Consider the following 16,065-nt stretch of genomic DNA (forward strand, 5'->3'; position numbering starts at 1 on the left):
TATTGTGATATTCAATTGCAGTGGTCTGGAACCAAACCCCCAGTGTCTCCAAGGTATGTCTCTTATTTGGGTTTTCTATTAATTGTAGAAAATCCCAATTCTAATATACTCTCTACATGGTATATCATATATATATCCCACATACACAGACTCTAAATATAATAATGAAAAAAAATTTTTTTTCTTTTTTTGAGACAGAGTCTCACACTATCACCCAGACTGTAGTGCAGTGGCACGATCTCAGCTTACTGCAACCTCCGCCTCCCAGGTTCAAGTGATTCTGCAGCCTCAGCCTCCCAAGTAGTTGGAATTACAGGTACCCGTCACCATGTCCAGCTAAATTTTTTTGTATTTTTATAGAGATAGGGTTTCACTATGTTGGCCAGACTGGTCTCAAACCCCTGACCTCATGATCCATCCACCTTGGCCTCCCAAAGTGCTGGGATTACAGGCGTGAGCCACCACTCCCAGCCACAATTTCTATGAGCAAAGAATAGTATCAACATCCTGGAGCTTATATGTACTTGGGAGGAAAGAGGTAAAATAAGGGAGAGCTGCCATTTTGATAGAGGATTTAAGAGTATATCATCCTTGTGCCTAATACTACCTCTGCTGGAAGGAGAAAGATGAGCATCACTGTAAGGTGAACAAGGGGCAAAACCCATCAAAATAAAGAGCATCAATCTCTACAATGTAGGAGACAACAATCATGTTATAGTAGATAAGACTGCGGACTTTGCAGATCTACATGAATTGGCTGTGGTATTACTGTTTCTACAACTTACTGTGTCACTGAGCCTCGGCCTCCTTATCTGTAAGACAGGCATAATACATACCTCATAGAGCCACTAAAAATCACAAGATAACAATTGTAAGGTACCTGCAGAGTAGTTGCTCAGTAAATACTTGTTCTTCCTAATCATTTTATAGTAAGAAGGGAGAGAAAAACAATTGAGACATCTCTTCCTTGCTGTTTACTGGTACTGTTTTTCTGAGTAACATATTTCCACCCCAAATTGGCATCATATAAATAGCCTCTTCCCAGTCAGTATTGAACCCACATTAACCTACATAAAGTGAGACTCTTGCCTATTTAAATGAGAATTAGGCCAGGAGCAGTGACTCATGCCTGTAATTACAGCACTTTGGGAGGCCAAGGTGGGAGGACTGTTTGAGCCCAGGAACTGGAGACTAGCTAGGACAATACAAGGAGACCTCATCTCAACAAATAATTAAGAAATTGGCCGGGCATGCTGGCACCCATCTATGGTCCTAACTACTCTGGAGGCTGAAGTGGTAAAGTCACTGAAGCACAGGCTGTTGAAGCTGCAGTGAGCCATGACTGCAACACTATACTTCAGTCTGGGGGACAGAGTGCAACACTACAACTTCCACCTCCTGGGTTCAAGGGATTCTCCTGCCTCAGCCTCCCAAGTAGCTGGGATTACAGGCGTGCACCACCATGCCCAGGTAATTTTGTATTTTCAGTAGAGATGGGGTTTTACCATGTTGGTGAGGCTTGTCTCAAACTCCTGACCTCAAGTGATCCTCTGGCCTCAGCCTCCCAAAGTGCTGGGAATACAGGCCTCAGCCACTGCGACCAACCCAGTTTTGTATTTTAAAAACTGTTTTTTAAAAGTCAATTTAGGTAAGTGCTTCTTTCAAAAAAGTGAACTTCATGTTTGATATAGGTGTAAACTCAGGCCTAAGTCAAGAGATGGATCACTGAAGAGTGGCTGGTTCCTTCTGACTCCATTACCCTGATGGTTAGTTAGGCTGACCAGGTGAAGAAGGAACACACACTATTTGATGGCTCAGATCCTAAGGAGACTTCACTTGTAGAATGTTTCTTATTTACCATTCTACTGTATACATAGAGCCTAGCCACTTTACAGGTAGATATTATTATTCCTATTTTGTAGGGTAAACTGAAGCTCAAAGTGAACTGGAAGCAAATCCTTTTGACTCTAATTTGAAAATATATCCAAAACCTGATGAGTTCCTACATTTCTACTGTATACTACCACCATCCTCTCTCTTATTTCCAATTTTTAAAATTATGGTAAAATATATATAACATAAAATTTATTATCTTAATCATTTTTATCCATACAATTCAGGGGTATTAAATATATTCATAATGTTATATAACCATCACCAATATCCATCTCTGTAACTCTTTTCATCTTGTAAAACTGAAATTCTGTACTCATTAAACAGTAACTCACCATTTCCCCCTCCCCTCTAGCAATCAATCATTCCCCCCTATTTTCTGCCTCTATGATTTTGACAACTCTTAACTACCTCATGTAAGTAAAGTAGAATCATATAGTATTTGTCTTTTTGTTACTGGCTTGTTTTACTTATCATAATGTCCTCAAGATACATCCAAACTGTAGCATAATATGTCAGAATTTACTTCCTTTAAAGGCTACATAATATTTTGCTGCCTGTATATAACACATTTTGAAATCCATTCTGTTGATGGACACTTGGGTTGTTTCCATGTTTTAGTTATTGTGAACAATGCTGCTATAAACATGAATTTACAAGTATCTACTTGAGACTTTGTTTTCAATACATTTGGATATATATCCAGAAGTAGGATTTCTGGATCAGATGTTAATTCTATGTTTAATTTTTTTGAGGAACTGCTGTATTTTCTATGGTGGCTGTAACATTTGACATTCTTGCCAACAGTGCACAAATGTCCCAATTTCTCCACATCCTCACCAGATCCAAACTGTATCACCACCTTTGTCAAAAATCATTTGACCATATATATGAAGGTTTCTTTCCCTATTCTATTCCATTGGTGTATATCTTTACACCAGTACTACATTGTTTTGATTACTGTGCTTTTGTAGTATGTTTTGAAGTCAGGAATAAGTCCTTCAGCTTTGCTCTTTTTCAAGACTGTTTTGGCTGTTTGGAATCCTTTCAGATTCCATACAAATTTTAAGATGAGTTTTTCCATTTCTGCAAAAAAACATAATTGGGATTTTGATGGGGATTGCAATGAGCCTGTAGATCACTTTGGGTGGTACTGAGATCTTAACAATATTAGGTCTTTCAATCCATGAGCATGGGATGTGTTTTCATTTATATTTTCTTTCTTTCAGCAATGGTTTATAGTTTTTATTGTGTACGTCTCTCATGTCCTTAGATAATTCCTAAGTATTTTATTCTTTTTGATGCTATTGTAAATGGAATTGTTTTCCAGATTTCCTTCTCAGATTGTTCATTATTAATGTACAGAAATGCAACTGATTTTTGTGATAACTTTGTATGCTATTTTGCTGAATGCATTTATTCTTTTTTTTTTTTTTTTTTTTTTTTGGAGACAGAGTTTTGCTCTTGTCTCCCAGGCTAGAGTGCAACGGGCGATCTCGGCTTACTGCAACCTCCGCCTCCCAGGTTCAAGTGATTCTCCTGCCTCATCCTCCTAAGTAGCTAGGATTACAGGCGTCCATCACCATGCCCAGCTAATTTTTTGTATTTTTAGTAAAGACAGGGTTTCATCATGTTGGCCAGGCTGGTCTTGAACTGACCTCAGGTGATCCACCAGCCTCGGCCCCCCAAAGTGCTGGGATTACAAGCATGAGGCACCGTGTCTGGCTGGCATTTATTAATTCTAAAGTGTGTTTTTGTGGAATCTTTAGGATTTTCTATATCTAAGATCCCACCATCTGCAATTATAGAGATAATTTTACTTCTTCTCTTCTAATTTTGATGCCTTTTATTTCTTTTTCTTGCCTAATCGTTCCACCATCCTCTCTTGGCTGAATAATTGCAACATCCCTCTAATTGGTCTCTTTGCTTCCACTTTCACCACCCCACACCACAGTACTTTGTAAACAAAAACATCATCAGATCATTTTATGCCTTTGCTCAAAATCTCCCAATAGCTCTCCATCTCACTCAGAGCTAATGTCCCTAAAATGGTCTACAAGACCTTAAATGACCTGACCACCAGTGTCTGTTCTTTGACCCTATCTCCTACAAAACCAAGTGTAGTGACGCGCACCTGTAGTCATAGTCCCAGCTACTTGGGAGGCAGAGGTGGGAGGATCACTTGAGCCTAGGAGGTCAAGGCTGCAGTGAGCTGTGATCTCATCACTCCAGCACTCCAGCCTGGAGTGAGACCCTGTCTCCAAAAAAAAAAAAAGTAAGTGGCAAAGCTAGAATTCAACTCAAAAATGGCTCCAAATTCATGTTTTCTTTGATACCACCCTGTTTTCTCAAAATGGCCTGCTGCTTTCCCAAATTCAGATCAGGATGGCTTTGCACAATCCTCATCTGAGAGATCAATGATTCCCATTCAAAATAAAGCTTAGCAAGAAAAAATCTGCAAGATCTGAAAAACTGTGTGAACTAAGTGAGGTTCAAACTTATAACCTGTGAGTCTAATGTGATACTATTTCCTCCTGCTTTGTGCTTACCCAATGAACCAAACCACATCCCTTATTCTTACCCTAGGGTAAGTAATCCAGTCAGATACTGAGCACATTTTTTTATCCCTCTTTGCTTAATAGAGAATTTAAAATTGGTTTTTCCTGAGACAGGGGTGATGGTATAATGAAATGTGCATATCTTACAGAGACTTGAGTAGCTCAAAAGAGAATAATAAACTCATGGACCTCTGGATATTTCTTTCAATCCTTCAGCTCTGTAAATAGCTGAGTATGAGAACACTGGGAGAGCAAAGAATAAGACCCACCACAATTTCTCAAGTATCCCTTGACATAAAGTGTAAGAAGGGAAACATGAAACTCTTGACTTCCTTCATTTACAGGACCTAGAGAGGGAAATTTCTATGAATGAATCATTCTTAATCTCTTGGGCAATAAAATAGGAAAAGATATGCGCCATGATCTGCTATGACAAGGAACCAACACTGAGCTCAGTGAAATATCCCAGACCTAAGTCAATATATACAAACAAGCTAAAGAAGTAAAGATGGAAAACATGGTGGCTACCCCCAGCTATTCCTCTATCTCCAGACCAAACAGAGAAACACTATATAATGTTGACAGAGATCTACCATGTCAGATTAGAGGAGAAAAAAAGAAAAACATGGAAGAAAAAAGCTATTAATTTCCGATTCAGCCTTAAAAGCTATCAAGTAAGAAAGGCAGCTTCAGGCCAGGTGCAGTGGCTCATGCCTGTAATCCCATCACTTTGGGAGGCCAAGGCAGATTGATCACCTGAGGTCAGGAGTTGGAGACCATCCTGGCCAACATGGTGAAACCCTGTCTCTACTAAAAATACAAAAAAATTGGCTGGGCATGGTGGTGGGCGCCTGTAATTCCAGCTACTTGAAGGCTGAGGCAGGAGAATCTCTTGAACCTGGGAGGCAGAGGTTAGAGTGAGCTGAGATCGCACAGCCTGGGTGACAAGAGCAAAACTCCATCTCAAAAATAAATAAATAAATAAATAAATAAAAAAAATACAGATTTCTGGACTTCACCCCCATAGTGAGTGAGGGAGGGAGGGAGGGAGGGAGGGAAGGAAGGAAGGAAGGAAGGAGGGAAGGAGGGAGAGGAAGGGGGAGGGAAGGGAAAGGAAGGAGGGAAGGGAAGGGAGGGAGGGAAGGGGAGGGAGGGAAGGAAGGAAAGGAAGGAGGGAAGAGGGAGGGAGGGAGGAAAGAAAGGAAGGAGGGAGGTTGGTTCATATATTTAAAAAAAAATCTCCTCTGGTCTAGAAGGCCACAGTTAGACTCAGACTTGGCACATGTCCAACTGACTGCAGTAGCAGCCCAATTCGCAGACAGGTGGTAGGTATTTTCCACCATATCCTCTCCCAATCAAATCACATTAAGAATATGTAATTATCATATTTATATTTAACAGTAAATTTTAAAAACACCTTATACCATTTTTGAAGCATTTATTTCCCAGCTTCTATATACAGTTATGGTATTAATGTCACCTATCACCGAATAATAAATTCTGCAAAGTTAAATGATAATGTGTTTTTGTTCTATCTGCTCATTGGCCCCTGGGTCAGCCAATCTGATCCAAGATTCCATGGCAACAGGCTCTATCACTAAGAGCTAAAAGATGAGATTTCCCTTGCTTTTTAAATTTTTTAAAATAAAGCATTTTCCATAGAAACTGCTGCAAAAACTGTCAGAGAATAGTCTCTACAGACAAGTAAGAAATGGTGCCATTCTGTTATACTAAAAATGAATGGGGCAAAGAGTGAACAGCAAAGACAATGGATCTATGCAAATAACAAGGGATCCCAAAAACCCTGGAAATTTTTCCTTGTTTAATTTCAGTAAAGAAATTCAAGAATCTTTAAACTGCTAGAAAACCAACACCAGGATAAACTAAGGAATTAACGTAGGGAGTGCTGCCCAGCTAAAATCGCAATATTAAAACTTCCCATGCTTCAATATACTGAGAGCTAAAGATTTTGATTTAGGGCTGTTGGCCAGGTGTCGTGGCTCAGGCCTGTAATCCCAGCACTCTGGGAGGCCAAGGCAGGAGGATAACCTGAGGCCAGCAGTTTGAGACCAGCCTAGGTAACATAGTGAGACCCCAACTCTACCAAAAAAAAAAAAAAGTTAGCTGGGTGTAGTGTTACCTATGTGTATTCCTAGCTATTTGAGAGGCTACAGCAGGAGGATTCCTTGAGCCTAGGAGGTTGAGGCTATAGTGAGCTAAGATTGGGCCATTGCACTCCAGCCTCGGCAACAGAGCAAGACCCTGTTGCTACAAAATATATAATATATATTTTAATATATGTAATTTAGAACTGCTGATCTGTGATCTGGTCAATTTCGCATACTTTTTTTTTTTTTTTTTTTTTTGAGACAGAGTCTCCCTCTGTCACCCAGGTTGGAGTGCAATACTGTGATCTTGCAACCTCCGCCTCCTGGTTCAAGTGATTCTCTTGCCTTAATCTCCCAAGTATCTGAGATTACAGGCACCTGCCACCTTGTCCAGCTAATTTTTGTATTTTTAGTAGACACAAGCTTTCACCACATTGGCCAGGCTGGTCTAAAACTCCTGACCTCAGGCGATCCGCCTGCCTCAGCCTCCCAAAGTGCTAGGATTACAGATGTAAGCCATCACACCCGGCCACCCTTTTTTTCTTTCTTTCTTTCTTTTTTTTTTTTTGAGAAGAGTGTTGCTCTGTCGCCAGGCTGGAGTGCAGTGGCACAATCTTGGCTCACTGCAACCTCCGCCTCCTGGGTTCAAGCGATTCTTCCGCCTCAGCCTCCCAAGTAGCTGGGACCGCAGGTGCATGCCACCACACCCAGCTAATTTTTGTATTTTTAGTAGAGATAGGGTTTCACCATGTTGGCCAGGATGGTCTCAATCTCTTGACCTCATGATCCACCCACCTTGGCCTCCCCCGAAAAAAGTGCTGGGATTACAGGAGTGAGCCACCGCACCCGGCCCCTTTTTTTCTTTTAAGTGACAACATCTTGCTAGGTTGCCCAGGCTGGAGTGCAGTGGCCTAGTCACAGCTCATTGCAACTCTGAACTCCTAGGCTCAACCAATCATTCTGCTGCCTCAGCCTCCCAAACAGGGAGTGGCGCCTGCCTGTAGCTAGGACTATAGTCCAGGAGGTTGAGGCTATAGTAAGCTATGATTGAGACCACTGTACTCCAGCTAGGACTACAGGACTACAGGTAGGCACCACCACAGCCAGTTTTTTGTTTTTTTGGTTTTTTTTGGAGAAGCAGGGTCTTATTACGTTACCCAGGCTGCCTTGAACTCCTGTCTCACATGATCCTCCCACCTCAGCCTCCCAAGGTGTTGGGATTATCAGTATCAGCCAGGCGTGGTGGCTCACCACTGTAAACACCGCAATTTGGGAGGCTGAGGCAGGAGGACTGCTTGAGCCCAGGAGATCCATCATCTACAAGGAACTTAGATTAACAGGAGAAAAACAAACAATCCCATTAAAAAGTGAGCAAAGGAGCCGGGCACGGTGGCTCAAGCCTGTAATCCCAGCACTTTGGGAGGCCGAGGCGGGCGGATCACAAGGTCAAGAGATCGAGACCATCCTGGTCAACATGGTGAAACCTCGTCTCTACTAAAAATACAAAAAATTAGCTGGGCATGGTGGCACGTGCCTGCAATCCCAGCTACTCAGGAGGCTGAGGCAGGAGAATTGCCTGAACCCAGGAGGCGGAGGTTTCGGTGAGCCGAGATCGTGCCATTGCACTCCAGCCTGGGTAACAAGAGCAAAAACTCCGTCTCAAAAAAAAAAAAAAAAAAAAAAAGTGGGCAAAGGACATTAATAGTCATTTCTCAAAAGAAGACATACATTCGGATAATAAGCATATGAAGAAAAGCTCATTCTCACTGATAATTAGAGAAATGCCAACCAAAAACACCTACAATGAGATAACATACCACGGTTTTTTAATTATTTCATACCTCACACCAGTCAGAATGCCTATTATTAAAAAGCCAAAAAGTGGCCAGGCATGGTGGCTCATACTAGCAGTTTGGGAGGCTGAGGCAGGTGGCTCACCAGAGGTTAGGAGTTCGAGATCAGCCTGGCCAACAAGGTGAAACCCCGTCTCTACTAAAAACACAAAAATTAGCCAGGCAAGGTGGCAGGTGCCTGTAATCCCAGCTACTCAGAGGCTGAGGCAGGAGAATCACTTGAACCCAGGAGACAGAGGTTGCAGTGAGTGGAGATCGTGCCACTGCACTCCAGCCATCTCAAAAAAAAAAAAAAAAAAAAGAAGTAAAAAAATAAGAGATGCTGGTAAGGTTACAGCAAAAACACTTATACAGCAAAAACTTAAAGTTGGTGGGAGAGTAAATTAGTTCAATAATTATGGAAAGCAGGATGGTGATTCCTCAGAAAGAGTTAAAAGCAGAACTAACGCTCAACCCAGCAATCCCATTACTGGGTATATATACAGAGGAATATAAATAATTCTACCAACATAAAGACACATTCACATGAATGTTCACTACAGCACTATTCACAGTAGCAAAGACATAGAATCAACTTAAATGCCGATCAATCACAAGACTATATAAAGAAAATGTGGTCTATATACTGGAATACTATGCAGCCACAAAAAAGAACAAGCTTAAGTCTTTTGCAGGAACATAGATGAAGCTCAAGGCTATTGTCCTTAGCAAACTAAGGCAGGAACAGAAAACTAAATACTGCACATTATCACTTACAAGTGTAACTAAATGATAAGAAGTTATGAACACACAGAAGAGAACAAAAGACACTGGGGTCTACTTGATGGAGGAGGGTGAGAGGAACAGAAAAGATAATTATTGGGTTCTGGGCCTAACACTGGTGGTGAAATCATACATACCACAAACCCCTGTGACACATGTTTACCCAAGTGTCCCCAAACTACGGCCCGCAGGCCGCACGTGGCCCCCCGAGGCCATTTATCCGGCCCCCACCGCACTTCAGGAAGGGGCAACTCTTTCATTGGTGGTCAGTGAGCGGAGCACAGTATGTGGCGGCCCTCCAACGGTCTGAGAGACAGTGAACTGGCCCCCTGTGTAAAAAGTTTGGGGATGCCTGTGTTTACCTGTTTAACAAACCTTCACGTGTACCCCCAAACCTAAAATAAAAGTTAAAAAAAATAATAAGAGGCTATGGAATAGAAACAAAGGTTTTTCGAGCTAGGCATGCTAACATTTACATTGCAAAATTATCTCCTGTGCTTTACTTATAAGTAGATTCTTAAAGGTAAAAAGTAATTTTTCAAATAAATTTTTGAAAACTATTTGTCAAAGCTGATATCCAGAATCTACAAAGAACTAAAACAGATTTACAAGAAAAAAACAAACAAACCCATTCAAAAGTGGGCAAAGCATATGAACAGACACTTTACAAAAGAAGACATACATGGGGCCACCAAATATATGAAAAAATGCTCATCATCACTGGCCATTAAAGAAATGCAAATCAAAACTATATTGAGATACCATCTCACGCCAGTTAGAATGGCGATCATTAAAAAATCTGGAGACAACAGATGCTGGAGAGGATGCGGAGAAACAGGGACACTTTTACACTGTTGGTGGGAGTGTAAATTAGTTCAACCATTGTGGAAGACAGTGTGGCGATTCCTCAAGGACCTAGAAATAGAAATTCCATTTGACCCAGCAATCCCATTACTGGGTATATATCCAAAGGATTATAAATCGTTCTACTATAAGAACACATGCACACGAATGTTCACTGCAGCACTGTCAACAACAGCAAAGACCTGGAACCAACCCAAATGCCCATCGATGACAGACTGGACAGAGAAAACATGGCACATATACACCAGGGAATACTATGCAGCCATAAAAAACAATGAGTTCGTGTCCTTTGTAGGGACATGGATGAACTTGGAAACCATCATTCTCAGCAAACTGACACAAGAACGGAAAATCAAACACCACATGTTCTCACTCATAGGTGGGTGTTGAACAATGAAAACACATGGACACAGGGAAGGGAGCATCACACACTGGGGTCTGTCAGCAGGGGAAATGCAGGGGGAAATAGGGGAGGGACAGTGGGGGATGGGGAGTTGGGGAGAGATAGCATGGGGAGAAATGCCAAATACAGGTGAAGGGGAGGAAGGCAGCAAATCACACTGCCATGTGTGTACCTATGCAGCAATCTTGCATGTTCTTCACATGTACCCCAAAACCTAAAATGCAAAATATTTAAAAAAAGAAAATTATTTGTAAAAATGTAAATGGATGTCGAGATCTCATTTGTCGGCACTGAGTTCCAAGGGACCTACATAGCAGACTAACATGAGAAGCAACAGACAAAATTTCAGAAATTCTTAGAACAGAGAAAATCTTTTCTGTAATGCTATTTCAAATTTCCCAAGAATTTTCTTTCTTTTTTTTTTTTTAAAAAAAGAGAGAGGGTTTCACTCTGTTGCCCAGCTAGATGAAGTACAGTGGCGCTATCTCAGTTCACTGTGGCCTCAACCTCATGGGCTCAAGTGATCCTCCTGCTTCAGCCTCCAAAGTAGCTGAAACTACAGGGCCATACTACCACATCTGGCTGATTTTTTTTTTTTTTTTTTTTTTTTTGGGGTAGAGACCAGGTCTCACCATCTTGCCTAAGCTGGTTTCAAACTCCTGGGCTCAAGGGATCTGCCTACCTTGGCCTCCCAACGTGCTGTATGAGCCACAATGCCCAGCCCAAATTTCCCAAGAATTCTTAAGGAGACAACCCAGAAATGGGGTAGAATCAACTTTCAGTGGGAGTCATAAATTGTATTAAAGCATTTTAAGTCGATGCAAAGAAAGTCACTAGTAGGCCTCTCTCCATGTTAAATTTCCTCTATACCAACCAAAACAAAAATCAAAACATTGCACTCTAGTTCTATAACCTTGTGTGTGTATGTATAAAGATCTTGGGCTAGCAGGTATAGAAAGAAAGCATATTTATTAACCTCAGAAGGACAAGAAGCTGCATGAAGAGGATATCTTCTCAGAGATGTTATCTCCCAAATGAAAGCCCCAAACTCTAATCATAGGAAGCTATCTTTCTCAACTAATAATAGCAGCAGTTATCACTTACTGAACATTTACTGTGTTCCAAACACTATGTCCAGATTATACAGGTCATCACATTTATTTGAATTTAACAGATGGTAAAAATTTTCATCAGTCAGATACGAACATTAGAAATTTTTATAATTTTAAATTCTTTTTGTGATTAGAAAAATACTGCAGGTTTCTTTATACTTACAAAAAACATGCACAAGTATAGAGAAGAAAACAAAAAAAAAAAACCGCCCACGATCAAGAACTCAGACATAACTGCTACTAACAGCAGCAATGTTTTGAGGTGTATCTTTCTAAACTTTGTTTCCATATTAGCACAGAATTTGTATCCATATTGGTTGGATATGTTCAAGTGGTCCTCCTGCCTCAACCTCCTGAGTAATGGGGACCATAGGCATAAGCCACCACGCCCAGCTAATTTATCTGTATTTTTGGTAGAGATGGGGTTTCACCATATAGTCCAGGCTGGACTTGAACCTCACACCTCAAGTGATCCACCCACCTTAGCCTCCCAAATTAAAGTGCTGGGATTACAGGCATGAGCCACCATGCTGGGCCCTTATGATCATTCAAAAAACTCAATATCCTACATCATTCAAAAATCTCTTCTGGCTTCCTCAAAAATTACATGTGATCTGAAGACACAAATGGTATATCCCCTTGTTTTTTTTAAAAAATTATTATTATTATTATTATCATTGAGAGAGAGAGAGAGAGAGAGAGTGAGTGTGTGTGTGTGTGTGTGTGTGTGTGTGTGTGTCTCATCTCATTCTGCCACCCCAGCTGGACTCTATTTCTAAATATTTATTTATATATTTATTTTATTTTATTTTATTTTATTTTATTTTTGAGACGGAGTTTCGCTCTCGTTACCCAGGCTGGAGTGCAATGGCGCGATCTCGGCTCACCGCAACCTCCGCCTCCTGGGTCCAGGCAATTCTCCTGCCTCAGCCTCCCTAGTAGCTGGGACTACAGGCACGTGCCACCATGCCCAGCTAATTTTTGTATTTTTAGTAGAGACGGGGTTTCACCATGTTGACCGGGATGGTCTTGATCTCTTAACCTCGTGATCCACCCGCCTCGGCCTCCCAAAGTGCTGGGATTACAGGCGTGAGCCACAGCGCCCGGCCTTCTATTTCTAAATATTTATAATAATGGCTACTGCTAACTAAGTCTTTAAAATGACCAGAAACTGTTTTAAAAGCTTTATTATGTATATATTAACTCTTTTAATCTTCAAAACAACCCTAGAAAGTGGGTACTATTATCGTCATTTTACAAGTGTGTGTGTGTGTGTGTGTGTGTGTGTGTGTGTGTGTGTGTAAAAGGCAGAGTCTTGCTCTGTTGCCCAGACCAGAGTGCAGTGGTATGATCTCAGCTCACTGTGACCTCCACCCAGTAGCTGGAATTACAGGCGTGCGCCACCATACCTTTTTTTGTAGTTTTAGTAGAGAAGGGCTTTCACCATGTTGGCCAGGCTAGTCTCAAACTCCTGACCTCAAGTGATCCATCTACCTCAGCCTCCCAAAGTGCTGGGATTACAGGTGTGGGCCACCATGGCTGACCCGTTTTACAAATGAAGATATGGAGACATTAATTTGGCCAAAGTCAAAGAGCAGCAACTGGCAAAGCTGGGATTTGAATTCCAGGGGGCAAGCATTCAACCAGTAAGTTTTTTCTAAAGAGAAGCTCTTGCCAGACTCAGTGGCTCACGCCTATAATCCCAGCACTTTGGGAGGCCGAGGCAGGTAGATCATGAGGTCAGGAATTCCAGACCAGTCTGGCTAACATGGTGAAACCCTGTCTCTACCAAAAATACAAAAATTAGCCGGGTGTGGTGGCATGCGCCTGTAATCCCAGCTACTCTGGAGGCTGAGGCAGGTGAATTGTTTGAACCCAGGAGATGGAGATGGCAGTGAGCCAAGATGATGCCACTGTACTCCAGCCTGGGGGACGGAGCAAGACTCCATCTCAAAACAAACAAACAAACAAACAAAGGGAAGCTTTTAACATTGGGAGCTGTTAAGGGAGTGGGCTAGGAGGGGAAGATATCAGAGAGAAGATAATTAAGTTGGTATAGTAACGTCTAGGCACAGTAATGGCCCCTATCAATTTGGCCAGAAAGTCCTTCCAACATATATATATATATATATATATATATATATATATATATATATATATATATATATATATATATATACATATGAATAAAATTTTTAATTATCCCAAACAGGATGATGCTAAAAACAATGATTTATAAAAGTGGTTCTTGATCTTTCCTTCTTCCAAAAACATAAAAAGTTGGGGGGAAAGGGGATAAAAAGAAACAGAAATCTTACTTCTCTAACATTTTTCAACAGCTTTTCTTTTTCCTTGACCTTTTCCAAAATCTTGGTTAGAATGGTTAGAAAATAAAGATTTCAAAAGAAGAAAGCACTTCCAGTTGAAATAAAAATAACTTTTGGCAAATTTTCCCTTGGTAACGACAAACATTTTAAAAAGACTTCAGGTTTATCTTGTCTACCCTCAAATGAAAGGAAAACTAAGTAAACAAAACCGTCATCTTTTAATTTCACAGCAGTTTTCTTCCCCCTCAAAGGCTATTCCTGTCCTAGTTGCAGACAGGGAACTGCTCCCAGTGACGTCAGAGCAGTCTCCCAGCAACGATTAATGAGGGTTGTCCACCACAGGGGTTTCCTGAAAAGCTAGCAAGAAATTATCCACAAATTTGCTGCAATGTCAAGATGCAAGGATGTGGTGGAATTTCTCTTAACCCTTATAGCTCCTGTCTCTGGCAAGCTTCTAAATAGGTTATTCTTCTAGAATTCTCTCCATTTGCCCTAGGATTATCTTCCTTTTCTTTCTCCTACCCCTCCACCCCCACCCAAAACAAATAGCTTGTGTTGGTTTGAAACATTTATGGCTGTAATAATTATTAATATAATTGAACTATCATAGAAAAATAAGAATGCCTAATGTAAGCTGAGAAGTAGACATTATTACTCTTTTCACTTCACACAAAGAATTGAGTAAATGAAAGCACAGAACTGAAAAGAAAATCAAGATAGAAAATAAACCAGCACATTCTTAAAAGCACTTTTCCACATATGCTGACCAAACACACATTGACAGATAGGCAAACCTTCAATTTTCCTAGGCTCTAGTTTACTGAGTTTTTCAAATTGACCTCTGCAGCCCTCTAGAGATCAATGGTATTAAAATGGAGTCGCATAAAAAGGGACTGGAAGCCCAGACACTCAATCCAAAAAAAGATGGGTTGGGCTGTTATGCTCACACCTAAGAGTATATCTAACAATTTCTTCCTAAAGCTTTGCTTTAGCTATATATATTCAAAATTAGAATTTTATTCTCAACTACAGTGGCAAGGAATTTTACATAACTACCTATTTTTTAGGTCTGAGAAACAGTGTACAAACTGTGCAAATAAGGCAGAAAAATTCCAAATTCCAAAACTCAACCTAAAATTATTCATGGATCCTGGTTCCAGAAACCTGGCTCACGAGTTCTTTTCTTTCCTTATTTAGAAAAAGTAATTAGGTAAAAATTAACAGCAGGACATACAGGGTTAATCCAGGCACCTTGCTTTAGTAATTCTGACTTCGGTCTGAGCCTATTCTAAAAGGAAACAAACAAAATTATAGCACCTTTATAACATCCCACTTCGGTTTCAGCTCTATTCAATGGCACCCAGTTACCAACATCAAGTCATATAGAAGGAAGAACGCACCGCTTCAGATGGATTTTTCTTCTTCCTTCTCTCCATCCCCTCCCTCTCAGAAGAAAAAGACTGCAAACAAAATCACTACGTCACTGGAGGTAGAGGGAATCCCATCTCTGCACTCTTTAGAAGCCAAGGCCAGCAAATAAAAACAAGCCAATTATAAGAAACAAGTACTACAAAATAAGAATCAATAACCTAGAAGAAATCCACGTGACAATCTCAACACATCAAAAGGCACTTTTAGTAAAAAGGTTTTAAACAAAATCCTAAGATGTTCATAATCAAAAAAGCTCCCTAGATATAGCAAAGGCTATTTCTTATCACATTTAAAGCCTAGGGGATAGTTACATAAAGATATAGGACAGAGAGGCACATTCGCCAGCCAGGTGTGGATGGATAGCTGGGTAATGACACAGTGAAGGATATTTATAGGGGAATCCCTGCTTCCTGCAATGTGCGTCAATAGCATCACCAAAGAGAATAGAAATCACCACTGTTCTCATAAGCAACATCTGAATGAAGCATTGCCTGAAATAGCCATGGAAGAGGTAAAATCTAAATAGAGTAAAAGTTCTGGCAAACCTAATTTTTATAATATTTTAAAGATAAAAAGCAGCAAACCAAATGCCCAAAAAACCCTCACAAAACTTAGCACTTAAAAATTCTCTAGTTTCCCTAGCGCGTATTACACAGTTAAATCAGCCAAGATAGAAAAAATATCTTTATAGCTTCTTTTTACCCAGTCTGTGGAGTTCAAGGACTTTTATATAAAGAAAGAAAGAAAATTATCC

The 16,065-nt window shown here is 40.6% G+C and overlaps 1 protein-coding gene across 32 annotated transcripts in view; it reads right to left on the reverse strand.

Moving 5' to 3' along the window:
• R3HDM2 (R3H domain containing 2) overlaps window positions 1-16,065 on the reverse strand; it is a 190,697-nt gene that overhangs the window by 80,601 nt on the left and 94,031 nt on the right. For 4 of the 32 annotated variants that reach the window (XM_074402794.1, XM_010337222.3, XM_074402787.1 and 1 more), the window contains exon 1: window positions 15,281-16,060. The exons of 27 other annotated variants lie outside the window; for them this stretch is intronic. The gene's annotated coding sequence lies outside the window, so the exon portion shown is untranslated. Of the gene's footprint in view, window positions 1-15,280; window positions 16,061-16,065 lie in introns of those variants that run through there. One more of the 32 variants, XM_010337223.3, reaches the window with a different exon arrangement.

The sequence above is a fragment of the Saimiri boliviensis genome, chromosome 7, assembly GCF_048565385.1.
Source record: "Saimiri boliviensis isolate mSaiBol1 chromosome 7, mSaiBol1.pri, whole genome shotgun sequence".
NCBI classification, from domain to species: domain Eukaryota; kingdom Metazoa; phylum Chordata; class Mammalia; order Primates; family Cebidae; genus Saimiri; species Saimiri boliviensis.